This window comes from Lolium perenne, chromosome 4, assembly GCF_019359855.2.
Source record: "Lolium perenne isolate Kyuss_39 chromosome 4, Kyuss_2.0, whole genome shotgun sequence".
Taxonomy (NCBI): domain Eukaryota; kingdom Viridiplantae; phylum Streptophyta; class Magnoliopsida; order Poales; family Poaceae; genus Lolium; species Lolium perenne.
The window spans coordinates 128756064-128772637 of NC_067247.2; positions in this window are offsets into that span (position 1 = coordinate 128756064).

The window sequence follows — 16574 nt, forward strand, 5'->3', positions numbered from 1 at the left end:
GATTATTCTCAACTTAGACATCCATACCGGGACAACATAGACAACAGATAATGGACTCCTCTTTAATGCTTAAGCATTCAACAACAATTAATTTTTCTCATATGAGATTGATGATATTTGTCCAAAACTGAAACTTCCACCATGAATCATGGCTTTAGTTAGCGGCCCAATGTTCTTCTCTAACAGTATGCATGCTCAAACCATTCAACTAGTGGTAAATCTCCCTTACTTCAGACAAGACGGACATGCATAGCAACTCACATGATATTCAACAAAGAGTAGTTGATGGCGTCCCCAGGAACATGGTTATCGCACAACAAGCAACTTTATAAGAGATAAAGTGCATAAGTACATATTCAATACCACAATAGTTTTTAGGCTATTTGTCCCATGAGCTATGTATTGCAAAGGTAGAGGATAGAAATTTAAAGGTAGCACTCAAGCAATTTACTTTGGAATGGCGGAGAAATACCATGTAGTAGGTAGTTGTGGTGGACACAAATGGCATAGTGGTTGGCTCAAGGATTTTGGATGCATGAGAAGTATTCCCTCTCGATACAAGGTTTAGGCTAGCAAAGTTATTTGAAACAAACACAAGTATGAAGCGGTACAGCAAAACTCACATAAAAGACATATTGTAAACATTATAAGACTCTACACCGTCTTCCTTGTTGTTCGACCCTTACTAGAAATTATCTAGACCTTAGAGAGACAAATTATGCAAACCAAATTTTAGCAATCTCTATGTATTTCTTCATTAATAGGTGCAAAGTATATGATGCAAGAGCTTAAACATGAGCACAACAATTGCCAATTATCAAATTATCCAAGACATTTTACCAATTACTACATGTAGCATTTCCCGTTTCCAACCATATAACAATTTAACGAAGAAGATTCAACCTTCGCCATGAACACTATGAGTAAAGCCTAAGGACATATTTGTCCATATGCAATAGCGGAGCGTGTCTCTCTCCCACACAAAGAATGCTAGGATCCATTTTATTCAAACCAAACATAAACAAAAACAAACAGACGCTCCAAGCAAAGTGCATAAGATGTGATGGAATAAAAATATAGTTTCACTAGAGGAACCTGATAATGTTGTCGATGAAGAAAGGGATGCCTTGGGCATCCCCAAGCTTAGACGCTTGAGTCTTCTTGAAATATGCAGGGGTGAACCACCGGGGCATCCCCAAGCTTAGAGCTTTCACTCTCCTTGATCATATTGTATCATCCTCCTCTCTTGATCCTTGAAAACTTCCTCCACACCAAACTCAAAACAACTCATTAGAGGGTTAGTGCACAATCAAAATTCACATATTCAGAGGTAACATAATCATTCTTAACACTTCTGGACATTGCACAAAGCTACTGAAAGTTAATGGAATCAAAAAATCCATCAAGCATAGCAAAACAGGCAATGCGAAATAGAAGGCAGAATCTGTCAAAACAGAACAGTTCGTAAAGATGAATTTCTAAGAGGCACCAGACTTGCTCAAATGAAAATTCTCAAATTTAATGAAAGTTGCGTACATATCTGAGTATCACTCACGTAAATTGGCATAATTTTCTGAGTTACCTACAGAGAATTAGGCCCAAATTCATGACAGCAAAGAAATATGTTTCTGCGCAGTAATCCAAATCTAGTATGAACCTTACTATCAAAGACTTTACTTGGCACAACAATGCAACAAAACTAAGATAAGGAGAGGTTGCTACAGTAGTAACAACTTCCAAGACTCAAATATAAAATAAAAGTGCAGTAGTAAAATCATGGGTTGTCTCCCATAAGCGCTTTTCTTTAACGCCTTTCAGCTAGGCGCAGAAAGTGTGTATCAAGTATTATCAAGAGACGAAGCATCAACATAATAATTTTTTCTAATGATAGAATCAAAAAGTAACTTCATTCTTTTTCTAGGGAAGTGTTCCATACCTTTCTTGAGAGTAAATTGATATTTAATATTACCTTCCTTCATATCAATGATAGCACCAACAGTTCGAAGAAAAGGTCTTCCCAATATAATGGGACAAGATGCATTGCATTCAATATCCAACACAACAAAATCAACGGGGACAAGGTTATTGTTAACGGTAATGCGAACATTATCAACTCTCCCTAAAGGTTTCTTTATAGAGTTATCAGCAAGATTAACATCCAAATAACAATTTTTCAATGGTGGCAAGTCAAGCATATTATAGATTTTCTTAGGCATAACGGAAATACTTGCACCAAGATCACATAAAGCATTACAATCAAAGTCATTGACCTTCATCTTAATGATGGGCTCCCAACCATCCTCTAGCTTCCTAGGAATAGAAGCTTCGCGTTCTAATTTCTCTTCTCTAGCTTTTATGAGAGCGTTTGAAATATGTTTCGTAAAGGCCAAGTTTATAGCACTAGCATTAGGACTATTAGCAAGTTTTTGTAAGAACTTTATAACTTCAGAGATGTGGCAATCATCAAAATCCAAACCATTATAATCTAAAGCAATGGGATCATTATCCCCAATGTTGGAAAAAAATTCAGCAGTTTTATCACAGGCAGTTTCAGCAGTTTTAGCAGTTTATCACACTTTGCATTAGAAGTGGAAACATTGCCAACATCAATTCTTTTACCATTAATAGTAGGAGGTGCAGCAACATGTGAAGCATTAGCATTGCTAGTGGTGGTAATAGTCCAAACTTTAGCTATATTATCTTCTTTAGCATTTTCTTCTTTTTCCCACCTAGCACGCAATTCGGCCATCAATCTTATATTCTCATTAATTCTAACTTGGATGGCATTTGCTGTAGTAACAATTTTATTATTATTATTTTCATTAGGCATAACTTTCGATTTCAAAAGATCAACATCAGCAGCAAGACTATCGACTTTAGAAGCAAGTATATCAATTTTCCCAAGCTTTTCTTCAACAGATTTTTTAAAAGCAGTTTGTGTACTAATAAATTCTTTAAGCATGGCTTCAAGTCCAGGGGGTGTGTTCCTATTATTGTTGTAAGAATTCCCATAAGAATTACCATAGCCGTTGCCATTATTATAAGGATATGGCCTATAGTTGTTACTAGAATTGTTCCGATAAGCATTGTTGTTGAAATTATTATTCTTAATGAAGTTTACATCAACATGTTCTTCTTGAGCAACCAATTAAGCTAACGGAACATTATTAGGATCAACATTAGTCCTACCATTCACAAGCATAGACATAATAGCATCAATCTTATCATTCAAGGAAGAGGTTTCTTCGACAGAATTTACCTTCTTACCTTGTGGAGCTCTTTCCGTGTGCCATTCAGAGTAATTAATCATCATATTATCAAGAAGCTTTGTTGCATCGCCTAGAGTGATGGACATAAAGGTACCTCCAGCATCTGAATCCAATAAGTTCCGCGAAGAAAAATTCAGTCCTGCATAAAAGGTTTGGATGATCATCCAAGTAGTCAGTCCATGGGTTGGGCAGTTTTTAACCAAAGATTTCATTCTTTCCCAAGCTTGGGCAACATGCTCATTATCCAATTGTTTAAAATTCATTATGCTACTTCTCAAAGATATAATTTTAGCAGGAGGATAATATCTACCAATAAAAGCATCCTTGCATTTAGTCCATGAATCAATACTATTCTTAGGCAGAGATAGCAACCAATCTTTAGCTCTTCCTCTTAATGAGAAAGGAAACAATTTTAATTTTATAATGTCACCATCTACATCCTTATACTTTTGCATTTCACATAGTTCAACAAAATTATTAAGATGGGCAGCAGCATCATCAGAACTAACACCAGAAAATTGCTCTCGCATAACAAGATTCAGTAAGGTGTTTAATTTCAAAGAATTCTGCTGTAGTAGCAGGTGGAGCAATAGGTGTGCATAAGAAATCATTATTATTTGTGGTTGTGAAGTCACACAACTTAGTATTTTCAGGAGTACCCATTTTAGCAACAGTAAATAAAGCAAACTAGATAAAGTAAATCTAAGTAACTAATTTTTTTGTGTTTTTGATATAGCAAACAAGATAGCAAATAAAGTAAAACTAGCAACTAATTTTTTTTGTGTTTTGTTTTAGTGCAGCAAACAAAGTAGTAAATAAAACTAAAGCAAGACAAAAACAAAGTAAAGAGATTGGAAGTGGAGACTCCCCTTGCAGCGTGTCTTGATCTCCCCGGCAACGGCGCTAGAAATTTAGCTTGACACGCGTACAGCACGCGACCGTTGGGAACCCCAAGTGGAAGGTGTGATGCGTACAGCAGTAAGTTTCCCTCAGTAAGAAACCAAGGTTTATCGAACCAGTAGGAGTCAAGAAGCACGTTGAAGGTTGATGGCGGCGAAGTGTAGTGCGGCGCAACACCAGGGATTCTGGCGCCAACGTGGAACCTGCACAACACAACCAAATTACTTTGCCCCAACGTGACAGTGAGGTTGTCAATCTCACTGGCTTGCTGTAACAAAGGATTAGATGTATAGTGTGGATGATGATTGTTTGCAGAAAACAGTAGAACAAGTATTGCAGTAGATTGTATTCGATGTAAAAGAATGGACCGGGGTCCACAGTTCACTAGAGGCGTCTCTCCCATAAGATAAATAGCATGTTGGGTGACCAAATTACAGTTGGGCAATTGACAAATAAAGAGGGCATGACCATGCACATACATGATATGATGAGTATTGTGAGATTTAATTGGGCATTACGACAAAGTACATAGACCGCTATCCAGCATGCATCTATGCCTAAAAAGTCCACCTTCAGGTTATCATCCGAACCCCTTCCAGTATTAAGTTGCAAACAACAGACAATTGCATTAAGTATGGTGCGTAATGTAATCAACAACTACATCCTTAGACATAGCATCGATGTTTTATCCCTAGTGGCGACAACACATCCACAACCTTAGAACTTTCTGTCACTGTCCCAGATTTAATGGAGGCATGAACCCACTATCGAGCATAAATACTCCCTCTTGGAGTTACAAGCAAAAACTTGGCCAGAGCCTCTACTAGTAACGGAGAGCATGCAAGATCATAAACAACACATAGATAATAGATTGATAATCAACATAGCATAGCATTCTCTATTCATCGGATCCCAACAAACACAACATGTAGCATTACAGATAGATGATCTTGATCATGTTAGGCAGCTCACAAGATCCAACAATGAAGCACAATTAGGAGAAGACGACCATCTAGCTACTGCTATGGACCCATAGTCCAGGGGCGAACTACTCACTCATCACTCCGGAGGCGACCATGGCAGTGAAGAGTCCTCCGGGAGATGATTCCCCTCTCCGGCAGGGTGCCGGAGGCGATCTCCTGAATCCCCCGAGATGGGATTGGCGGCGGCGGCGTCTCTGGAAGGTTTTCCGTATCGTGGCTCTCGGTACTGGAGTTATTAAGGACGAAGGCTTAAGTAGGCGGAAGGGCAGGTCAAGGGGCGTCACGGGGCCCCACACAACAGGCCGGCGCGGCCAGGGCTTGGGCCGCGCCGCCCTAGCATCTGGCCGCCTCGTCGCGCCACTTCGTTTCCTCCCCGGACTTCTGGAAGCTTTGTGGAAAAATAAGATCCTGGGCGTTGATTTCGTCCAATTCCGAGAATATTTCCTTACTAGGATTTCTGAAACCAAAAATAGCAGAAAACAGCAACTGGCTCTTCGGCATCTCGTTAATAGGTTAGTGCCGGAAAATGCATAAATATGACATAAAGTATGTATAAAACATGTAGGTATCATCAATAAAGTGGCATGGAACATAAGAAATTATCGATACGTTAGAGACGTATCAGCTAGCTGGAGTGGTGAGGGTGCTCGATGCAGAAATAGGGCTGTAGGGGAGGACTGAGGCGACGGTGCGACTCGCCGCTCTGGCACGTCCAGTCCACGGTGAGCGCGCACGCTGGCATATACTGGGCGTGCCTGGGCGCGTTGAGTTTGGCCAATGCCGTGTGCTTCTCTGGCCAGGGAGGGTACGAGCGTGCGTGAGAGAGTGTGGGCGTGCTTGCTGACATGGTGAGGCTGGCCAGAGAGGGGTGGAGAGGATGAGTGGCATGAGGGTTGGCATGGGTACGGCATGGTGATGAATATGCTCTCTCCTCACTTTAATCAGCCAAGCAAGGACATGGCTCGATGCAGAGGTCATAGAGGAGCAATGATCATCTCAGAACAAAAGGGGTTTAGGCTAAAAACCAGTGGTTAAAAGGGTGTGTGCCAAACTGAAAATCATGCCTGCCAAGTGTTTGACAAAATGGCCGCATTAGAAATTTTGTTGAATTTTGAAATTGTTTTTGGTGGAGTTCCTTTATATAAATAGAGGAGTAGAATGGTGGTGGTGGTGGTCACTTTGATGCTAGTTTGCAAAGTTTCAAAATGGGGCTAATCTTCTCTTTGTTTCAAAGCCTCCACTTGTCTCATCTATTATGGTCAACCTAGGCAGAGTCAACCTTGATGGTCAACACCAAAGTGGTTCACCTTGACATGGTCTTGGATGAGGTGGAAAGGGTTGGCCAAGTTTGGTTTAAGAGTATTCCAAACCATGGGTGCAAAGTGGGTAACATTTTATAAAAGGGCAAAGTGACCATTATCACATGTAATTGAATTCTGATTTTTCCTTTAATTTGATTTGTGTTTCTTGGATGCAAAAGTGTTTGTTTTTGATATATAAGTGTTTCACAAGCAATGGCACAAGCAAAGGTGGCCTTGTTTGAAGATTTGCAAAGTTGGCCAAAGTGTATGTGAGTGAAAATGGGTATTTCTCCATTTCTTTTCTTTCTCTTTTATTGATTTGGTTTTCTCTTGAATCAAAAGTGATTATTATTAGTTTAGGAACATTTCCAAACCATTGAATCAATTTCAAAAGGCCTAGTTCAAAGATTTGCAAAAGTGGCCATAAATACATAAGAGGTGAAATTCCAATTTTTCTTAATTTCTTATTTTCCTTTTCTTTGCTTCACTTAGGTATGGTCTAGGGTCCATTTAGGGTGAGATGGGGTTTAGAGGTGGTTTCAAACCATTTGGGCAAAGTAGAGGGCATAGGTCAAGGTTTGGGTAAAATGGCTATGTGTCACATATGCCTCTATGCATATGTTCATTTGATTTTTAATTTGATCTTTCTTGACCCAAATGATGTTGTTGAGTGTTGAAATGGTATAGAGGAGTGATCCAACCATTCACAACAAGTCTTAGGGTCAAGATCCTCAAATTCACAAATTTGCTATTTACTCTTATATGCCTCTATGGTATTTTTATTTTCTTTTTTCCTTTGTTTGGGTTCACCTTGGATTTGGTTTGATAAGTACTAGGTAAGGTTTATTAAGGTTTTCCAATCCGCTAAACTAGGTAGATAAGCCTAGGGTAAAGTTTTACAAAAATAACCATAGGCACATAGGCCCTTTTTCTTATTTAAATTATTTTTATTTTATTTTAACTTGGATGGTGAAAAGAGGGGTGAGGTTTAGGGTTTAAGATCATTTCACTATACTTCAATAAACAATTATGGCAATAGCACAAGAATTAAGCATGAGTACTATGCATCAAACTTAATGTAAGAAAAGTTTTTGTTGGTTCCAAAATTTGGAAAAAGGGAAATTCATTTTCTTTGTTTTGAAATTTTTGGGATGTTACAGACGCCGACATCGAGGGAAAGTCTCCAGGATGGCGCCATTGGTGGGACAGAGTCCGGACACCCATCAACGGCGATGATTCCCCGTCGCCACTGGATAGCGCGGAGGAATGGGAGGCCGTGGAGGAGGAGGAGGAAGTGAAGGAGATATGCCCTAGAGGCAATAATAAAGTGGTTATTATTTATATCTTTATGTTGATGATAAATGTTTATATATCATGCTATAATTGTATTAACCGAAACATTAGTACATGTGTGATATGTAGACAACAAAGAAGTCCCTAGTATGCCTCTTAACTAGCTTGTTGATTAATGGATGATTAGTTTCATAATCATGAACATTGGATGTTATTAATAACAAGGTTATATCATTGTATGAATGATGTAATGGACACACCCAATTAAGCGTAGCATAAGATCTCATCATTAAGTTATTTGCTATAAGCTTTCGATACATAGTTACCTAGTCCTTATGACCATGAGATCATATAAATCACTTATACCGGAAAGGTACTTTGATTACACCAAACGCCACTGCGTAAATGGGTGGTTATAAAGGTGGGATTAAGTATCCGGAAAGTATGAGTTGAGGCATATGGATCAACAGTGGGATTTGTCCATCCCGATGACGGATAGATATACTCTGGGCCCTCTCGGTGGAATGTCGTCTAATGTCTTGCAAGCATATGAATGAGTTCATAAGAGACCACATACCACGGTACGAGTAAAGAGTACTTGTCAGGAGACGAGGTTGAACAAGGTATAGAGTGATACCGAAGATCAAACCTCGGACAAGTAAAATATCGCGTGACAAAGGGAATTGGTATTGTATGTGAATGGTTCATTCGATCACTAAAGTCATCGTTGAATATGTGGGAGCCATTATGGATCTCCAGATCCCGCTATTGGTTATTGGTCGGAGTGAGTAATCAACCATGTCCGCATAGTTCACGAACCGTAGGGTGATGACGTGGGCATTACCCTTCGTGTAACCAGTATTACCCTATTCGGTATTGGCAAACTGGAGGCCCATGAAGACACCTGAAGGCTGGACGGGCCACTAGGTCGGCGCACCAGAAGATTCCTTGACGGGCAAGACAAGGAAGCGAACAAACAAGGGAAGATTGGATCTAAACTACTGTAAACCTAGTCGTATACGGTTAGATCTCTTGAGACCTGGCCTCCTATATAAAGGCCAGGAGAGGGGCTGCCGAAGGACACGAACAATCTTAGCAATCTTAGCCAGGAAAAGCTTAGAGCTAGGTAACCCTAGCAACAGCAATCTCGCCTAGATCTCAGCCGAACTATTCGGCACCCCATTGTAACCCATTGTTTTCATAATCAAAGAACAGACAGGCATGACGTAAGGGTTTTACCTCATTGAGGGCCCCGAACCTGGGTAAATTGCTCTCCCCGCTTGTCTGTGAACCGATGTCTCGTGTCAGCCTACAGGATTCCGTCAACCCTAAGCCCCTATCGGAGGGCATTGGCGAGGAGTACCCTCGACAATTGGCGCCGTCTGTGGGAAACCTGTCGGCGCAAGGCAGGTCATCGGCAGCACCAGTTACGTCTGCGGCATTCTTACTTGAGTCGCCGACGCCAGCAAAGCCAAGAGATCCGGTCCGCTGCGGATCCTTTGAATTCGTACCGTACCGCGAAGAGCTTCACTCGAACCCTATGGCATCGTCTCGCGACGCGGAAGCTGTTTTCGGTGGCGTCCACTTCGTCGTCGACTCCGGAGGTTTCCTTCGCCTCCCCGGCACCGGTGCGTCCCATTCAAAGGTCGTGCCTCAGGAGGGTATCCCTTCGGCAGCAACCTTAGAGACCTCGCCCAGAGGCATGCGAGAAAGCATCCGTGAAAGCCTCGGCACCGCAGCTGGACAAAGGAAGAGACGGAGGAGCTCACATCGTGAAGAGGAGGGCAGAACAGTAGTCCACTCCCGATGCTATGACATGTCGTCGATCAGAGGACGCACCCGTTCCCCACACCTCTCAGCTACAGAGCAACTTGAGGAGCCATGCTATCTTCACTCTTACTTCGATCCTAAGGATGGCCGGGAGAAGTCCAGCCATCTATTAAGGAACTGCCGACACTTCCTAGAGATTCGACAGTTCTGCGACGACCTCAGAACCGAAGCTGCATCAAGAGTCCGCGTAATGGAAGAGAAAGCAAGGTCCCATGGTCATCAGCCAGAGCCATATGTACCAGAACCATACGAGCCAATGGAAAAAGATGAATATGTACCAGTCGAGGCATTTCCAGCACTGCGTGGACAAATCAACATGATCCACAAAACCAGATTTTCGAAAAGAGAAATCAAAAAGTTCTCCCGAGAAGTAAAATACGCAGAAGTGGCCATGGTGGATACGCTAGATTTTATCGATTGGTCAGAGCAGAGCATCACCTTCAGCAGGGCGGACCACCCGAAGGCCGTCCCAAGGCCCGGTCACGCGGCCCTTGTCCTGGAAGCACAGATTGGGGGATACAATATGGGCAAAGTATTTATGGATGGAGGAAGCGGCCTGAACTTGTTATTCGCCAGCACAATGAGGGCAATGGGTTTGACAGTCGACATGCTAAAAGAATCCGACACAGGGTTCCACGGCATCATACCAACTCGACCCGCTTACTCGCTGGGCAAAACATCATTGGACGTAGTCTTCGGCACGCCCAATAACTTCAGGAAAGAGAGGGTCGAATTCGAGGTGGTCGACTGGGAATCTCAGTACCACGCCATCCTCGGCAGACCTGCGTTTGCCAAATTCATGGCCGTGCCTCATTATGCGTACCTGAAACTAAAGATGCCAGGCAACAACGGGACCCCAATAACCGTTCATGGCAGTTTCACTCGGTCAGATAACTGCGACAGGGAATTTCAGAAGATCGCCTCGAAGTTTGGAGCCAAAGAAGAACTCAACGCGATCGACGCCACTACAGATCACACACAGCCACCAGCCGACAATCGAAACACAAGATCCGATGAGTTTGATACTGCAAAGGAAACCAAAAAGCTGCAGGTGCACCCTACTGATCCGAAGAAAACGGTCAACACCTCGGCGGACCTAGCTGTCGCATAGGAAAGCGCGCTCATTGAGTTCCTCCGTGAGCGCTGGGAGATATTTGCATGGGAGCCATCCGACATGCCAGGTATCCCCAGGGAACTCACTGAGCACGCCCTAAATGTTGACCCGACGGCCAAGCCAGTACAGCAGTCGATGCGGCGATTCTCCGAACCAAAAAGAAGAGCAATCGGTGAAGAAGTTAATCGACTCCGCAAGGCGGGATTTATCCGAGAGCTTAAGGAATCTGAGTGGGTGGCTAATCCAGTCATGGTGCCGAAGAAGGACACCACCGCCCTCCGCATGTGCATCGATTACACTAGCCTAAACAAACACTGCCCGAAAGACCATTTCCCATTTCCCAGAATAGATCAAATAGTTGACTCTACGGCCGGGTGCGATCGTCTCTCTTTCCTTGACGCATACTTCAGATACAATCAGATCAAATTGAAGAAGGAGGATCAGGAATTAACCGCGTTCATCACTCCACACGGCGTTTTTTGTTACAACGTCATGACCTTCGGGTTGAAAAATGCGGGAGCTACTTACCAACGCTGCATGCAAGCCTGCCTCGCGGAACAGATCGGAAGGAACATTGAAGTCTACATCGACGATATCGTGGTGAAAACAAAGCACGCAGCCACACTCATCGACGACTTGCGGGAAACCTTTGACAATCTGGACAAATATAAAATCAAGCTGAACCCCAAGAAATGTTTCTTCGGAGTGCCAGGAGGGCAAGTACTCGGGTACTTCATATCAGCCAGAGGAATCGAGGCTAATCCCTTGAAGATCAAAGCTATTCTCGACATGGAGCCGCCAAAGAATCTGCACCAAGTGCAGCCGTTGGCAGGCCGTTTAGCAGCGCTTAGCAGGTTCATTGCGAAGCTAGGGGAGAAAGCTTTGCCCTTCTACAATTTGATGAAAAAGTCAGAAAAGTTCGAGTGGACAAAGGAAGCACAAGACTCCTTTGACAACTTGAAGAAAATCCTATCGACTTCCCCGGTGCTCGTAACTCCACGCGAAAAGGAGACATTGCTGATGTACATAGCCGCTACAGCTCAAGTCTTCAGTAGCGTTTTGGTTGTTGAACGAGAAGAAGCAGGGAGAGTTCATGGCGTGCAGAGGCCCGTTTATTACCTCAGTGAAGTACTTACCCCCGCAAGACAGAGGTATCCTCATCACCAGAAGTTGGCATATGCAGTATGGAGGTCGGCTCACAAGTTGAGGCACTACTTCACGGAGCACCCGATCAAAGTTGTGAGCGAAGCACCATTAAAGAGCATAATGACCAACCCGGAAGCCACAGGTCGAGTGTCTCAATGGGCTATCGAGTTAGCACCACACGACATAACTTACGTCAACCGAACAGCGGTAAAATCCCAAATCCTCCCAGATTTTGTGGCATATTGGATCCAATCACAAACACCGGCAACACCCGACATGTCAGGGTCATGGGTGATGTACTTTGATGGGTCAAAGCGGAGTACAGGAGCAGGGGCAGGAGTAGTGCTGATATCACCACAAGGAGACAAAATGAAGTATATACTACGTATGAATTTCTCCCTGCCGACAAACAACGAAGCAGAATACGAAGCACTGCTGCACGGAATGAAAATGGCGAAGGCATGTGGCGCTACGCGCCTAGAGATCTACGGAGATTCGAACTTGGTGGTCCAGCAGTCAATGAACTCCGTGCGATGCGATCGGTGATAACATGGTTGCTTATCGGCAAATTGTATCAGAACATGGAGGCTAAATTCGAAGGATGTGAGCTTAAGCACATCGGCAGAGCCAGTAACGAGGAAGCCGACACTTTGGCAAACATCGGGTCCACATGCTCCCCCATCCCAGATGGAGTTTTTTACGAAGTGATCGCTCAAAGATCAATTAAAGAAAAGCCATCCGCAAAATCATCGGTTGAAGAATTGGAAAAGAGCTCACTGCAAAAACCTTCGGCTGAAGAACCTCCAGTCCTTTCTTCCGAACAAGTTCTCCTCCTCGAGCCTCTATGGACCGAACCATTCCTAGCGTACCTGTCGAAGCAAGAGCTGCCAGAAGACTCTGTGGAAGCAAAGCGAATCGTCAGACGATCAAAAGCCTTCACAGTAATAAATGGTGAGCTTTACAAGCGCAGCATCTCAGGGATCTTCCAAAGGTGCATCGCCATTGACGATGGAAAGGCACTGTTACGTGAGATACATGAAGGAACCTGTGGGCATCACGCAGGGAGCAGAGCCCTTGTGGCAAAAGCCTTCAGGGCAGGATTTTATTGGCCAACGGCAGCTTCGGATGCTAGGGATTTAGTCATGAAGTGCGATGCGTGCCAACGTTTCTCATCGAAACCACACGCTCCTGCAACGGATTTAATGACAATACCCTTGGCATGGCCGTTCGCTCAATGGGGACTCGATCAAGTTGGACCGTTGCCAAGATCGTCACCCGGAGGACACACGTACTTACTGGTTGCAGTCGACAAATTCACTAAGTGGATCGAGGCAGTACCAGTGCGAAACCAAAAGGCTGAAACGGCGGTCCAATTCTTTAAAGCAATAACCTGTCGATTCGGTATGCCCCACAGCATCGTCACAGACAATGGCTCCAACTTTGACTCTGAGGAGTTCAGGAAATTTTGCGATGATGGAGGAATCAAATTGAAATTCGCATCAGTCTCTCACCCCTAGACCAACGGCCAGGTGGAAAGGATCAACGGTTTAATAGGGGATGGTTTAAAGAAACGCCTTAAAGGCGCAGCCGGAGCCTTGGTTGAAGAATTACCATCTGTGCTATGGAGTTTGCGTACCACCCCCAACAGGTCAACTCAATACACTCCGTTCTTCTTGGTGTACGGAGCCGAAGCAGTCCTGCCAGCCGACGTCCGATTTGAGGCGCCTCGAGTAACAGCGTACACAGAGTCCTCCTCCAATATCGCGCTACAGGATGCTGTCGACCTCCTTGATGAAGCACGATATATTGCCTTGGCAAGAACAATGGTCTACCAGCAAGCACTGAGAAATTATCACAGTCGACGAATACGCAGTCGAAATTTCAGTGTTGGAGATATGGTACTTCGGCTGAAGCAAAAAAGACCCTTGAAGCTGGAATCCCCATGGGAAGGACCGTACATCATCACCGAAGTGATACCAGGAGGAGCCTATCGGCTCAAAAATCCAGCCTCAGGAAAAGATGTCGAGAATCCGTGGAACATCGCACACTTGCGACGATTTTATACATAGGATACGATTGTTTTTCAACAGCCTACAAGGTTCCTTCGCATTATGAATAAAGATCTAATCAGATTTCTATTATCCTTTTTTGCTTCAGGCTTTGACACCCGAACGTAAACGTTCGGAACCGTTTTCCATCGGCTCTAACTCCCATCGGGAGCACTGGCCCAGAAAAAACGTGTTCACACGATGACATTAATTAAATACTCTCTACGAGAGCTAAGATTAATGACACACAAAAACAACCAATCCAAGCCTCGAAAAATACGCGAGCGCTGCAGTCGATGGTTACATTAAGATAAGGCTCAAACAGGTGCACCGTGTGACGAAGCCGAACTTTCACATAAATTACATATCGACTTCGCAATCACATTGCATAAAATACAACGAAGTCGTCGAGTAAGCAGGCTGAACTGATCACTCAGCCGCACTCGACAATAAAATATCAATCAAAGCGTGCAGCGTACGCAACAAACAAGTCTTATGTGAAATACAAGGCTATTACATTTATACTCGGGATCCCCGGTTCCAGTGGGCCTTCAGTTCCTTTTCGAGGCATGATTCCATCCGAGAAACGATGGTGTGAGCAGGACCCCTAGCAGCATCATAGTACTAGCCTAAATCCCTATCAGTATTCGCCACGGCTCTTAAATCTAAAGATGGATGGCATGCCAGTATGGAAGCAAAAGCAAGCTCCGCACTAGCAGCCGAATCCTTTCTGGAGACTTGAAACGGGTGAACAAGCCAGACAAAGTTTCGGGTGCCTGATCCAGAGGAAACAAGGTGTGCCAAACCATCGTGAGAAGGGCATAGTATTTGTCAAAATAGTAATGAGCCTTCATCACCCGGTACTTGAACTTCGCCATGATGACGGCCTTCGGACGATGCTGCCATAAACCATGTGTTGGGTGCGCAACGTCGGTCATCGCCTCAACCTCTTCATGAATCTTCCTGTCCTCTTCAGCTGCATCCGAAGCCACGACTGGAAAAGGAACGAATGTTAGAACATTCAAGCTATACCTGGAATTAGAAGGCAGGCTAATACTCACAGTTCAAACTTTCGGTAGCAACATGAAGACCATCAAGAGCGTATTGTTCAATGGCAGTCGCTATTTCTCCCTTCTTCTTCACCAAGGCAGCCATCGCACGAAGGGAAGTAATGTCTTTATTTAGGCTAGACACCTGGTCACGTAACTGACGAACAAGTCCTGATTCATCGTTACCCGAAGAATTCGGAAAGAGCTCGGCACGGGAAGAAGATGAAGGAATCTGCAGCATGTCCTCATTTCAGACCAAGCATTAATATAAAAACTCCCATCGGGAGCGTTGAGTACACATCATACAGGCAAAAGGATGTTTGGCAACAGAGCCGAATTTCAAAGGATCATGAAAATATTATGTACAACAAATCAAATAACGGTTCAAGGATTAGCCGACGTTGAACCGGGGGCTGATTCAGGAGCAGGCTCGGCTTGTGCTTCATCCACCAACTTCAGAAGCCGGTTGGCGCAAGTTATTGCCGATCTCTTGAAAGGCTCAAGGTTAACTAGATGATTTTCATCATCAACAGGCAGCGCCTTAGAGAAATCTTCCAATTCCGACCCCATCCCGTGGCCCATAAGCAACTGGAAAGTAAGAACCGCACCAATCAAGCGGCTGCGACGTTTCAGTACCTCGAGAGGTTCGGAGGGATCGACAAGGAAAGCTTCCGCGATCTCGTCGAGAGTCTTGTCCAGCTTCGCCTTAGGGAAGATCATCGAGTACAACTTCGACAGCGCTCCCTTGGACTTTTGCAGCAATCTGAGGATCTGGACATTCGACTCAGCAGCAAGTGACAAGGCATCGGCTGTAGAATCCTCCCGAAGCTGGTGGCGTCGGCTGACAGTTAAATTGGCGGCCTCTGAAAAAGAAGAAGAATATTAGTAATCAATGGAGAAAGCATCAAGAAAGAGGCGGAGCGCTACAAGAATTTTACCCAGTAAACCCTTGATGGATTCACGGAGGACACCCTCCTTCTCATCAATCGCAGCCGCCGCTGCACGCCTGGCATCTTGGTCATCCTTCATTTGACGCTTCAGCCGACTTACTTCTTCCTTCAACAAAGTATTCTCACTTTTGGCATCGGCAGCAAGTCTGTTGGCTTCGACCACCTGATCAGCCGAAGATTTGACGGCCTTCCGAAGTTGAGAATTTTCGGCTTCGAGACGAGTAAATTGTTCAGCAAAATCCACCACAGCATCGACTGTAGCATAAATTGGCTGCAATCAGGAAAAAGTTAAGAAGAGTAAAGTGATGGAAATTCAGCAAAGCTTGACAGATTAAAGTACTTACGTGATCGCGGCCAGCCGACGACGTGGGAGCATCATCTGAAGGAATAACTCTCGACACTGGGACCTTCTCTACACCCGTTCGGGATGGAGGTGTCGACATGGCAGGAGAAGGGTTTGATTCTTTAGCCGATGCTGCTCTCTCAGAAGCTAGTTTAGCCCTCTTTGCGAGAGGAACATCGTCATCATCATCGGCAGAGCTGTTTGAGTACAGCGTGCAGTTAGCATACAAGGTGACAAGAAATGAAAGTAACAAGAGTATAAATGCTCACAAGTCCAGGTCATCTTCGTCCACGAAGAAACTGGTTGAACCCTTCTTAGCAGGAGGAGGCGAAGCAGCTTCGTCGGCAT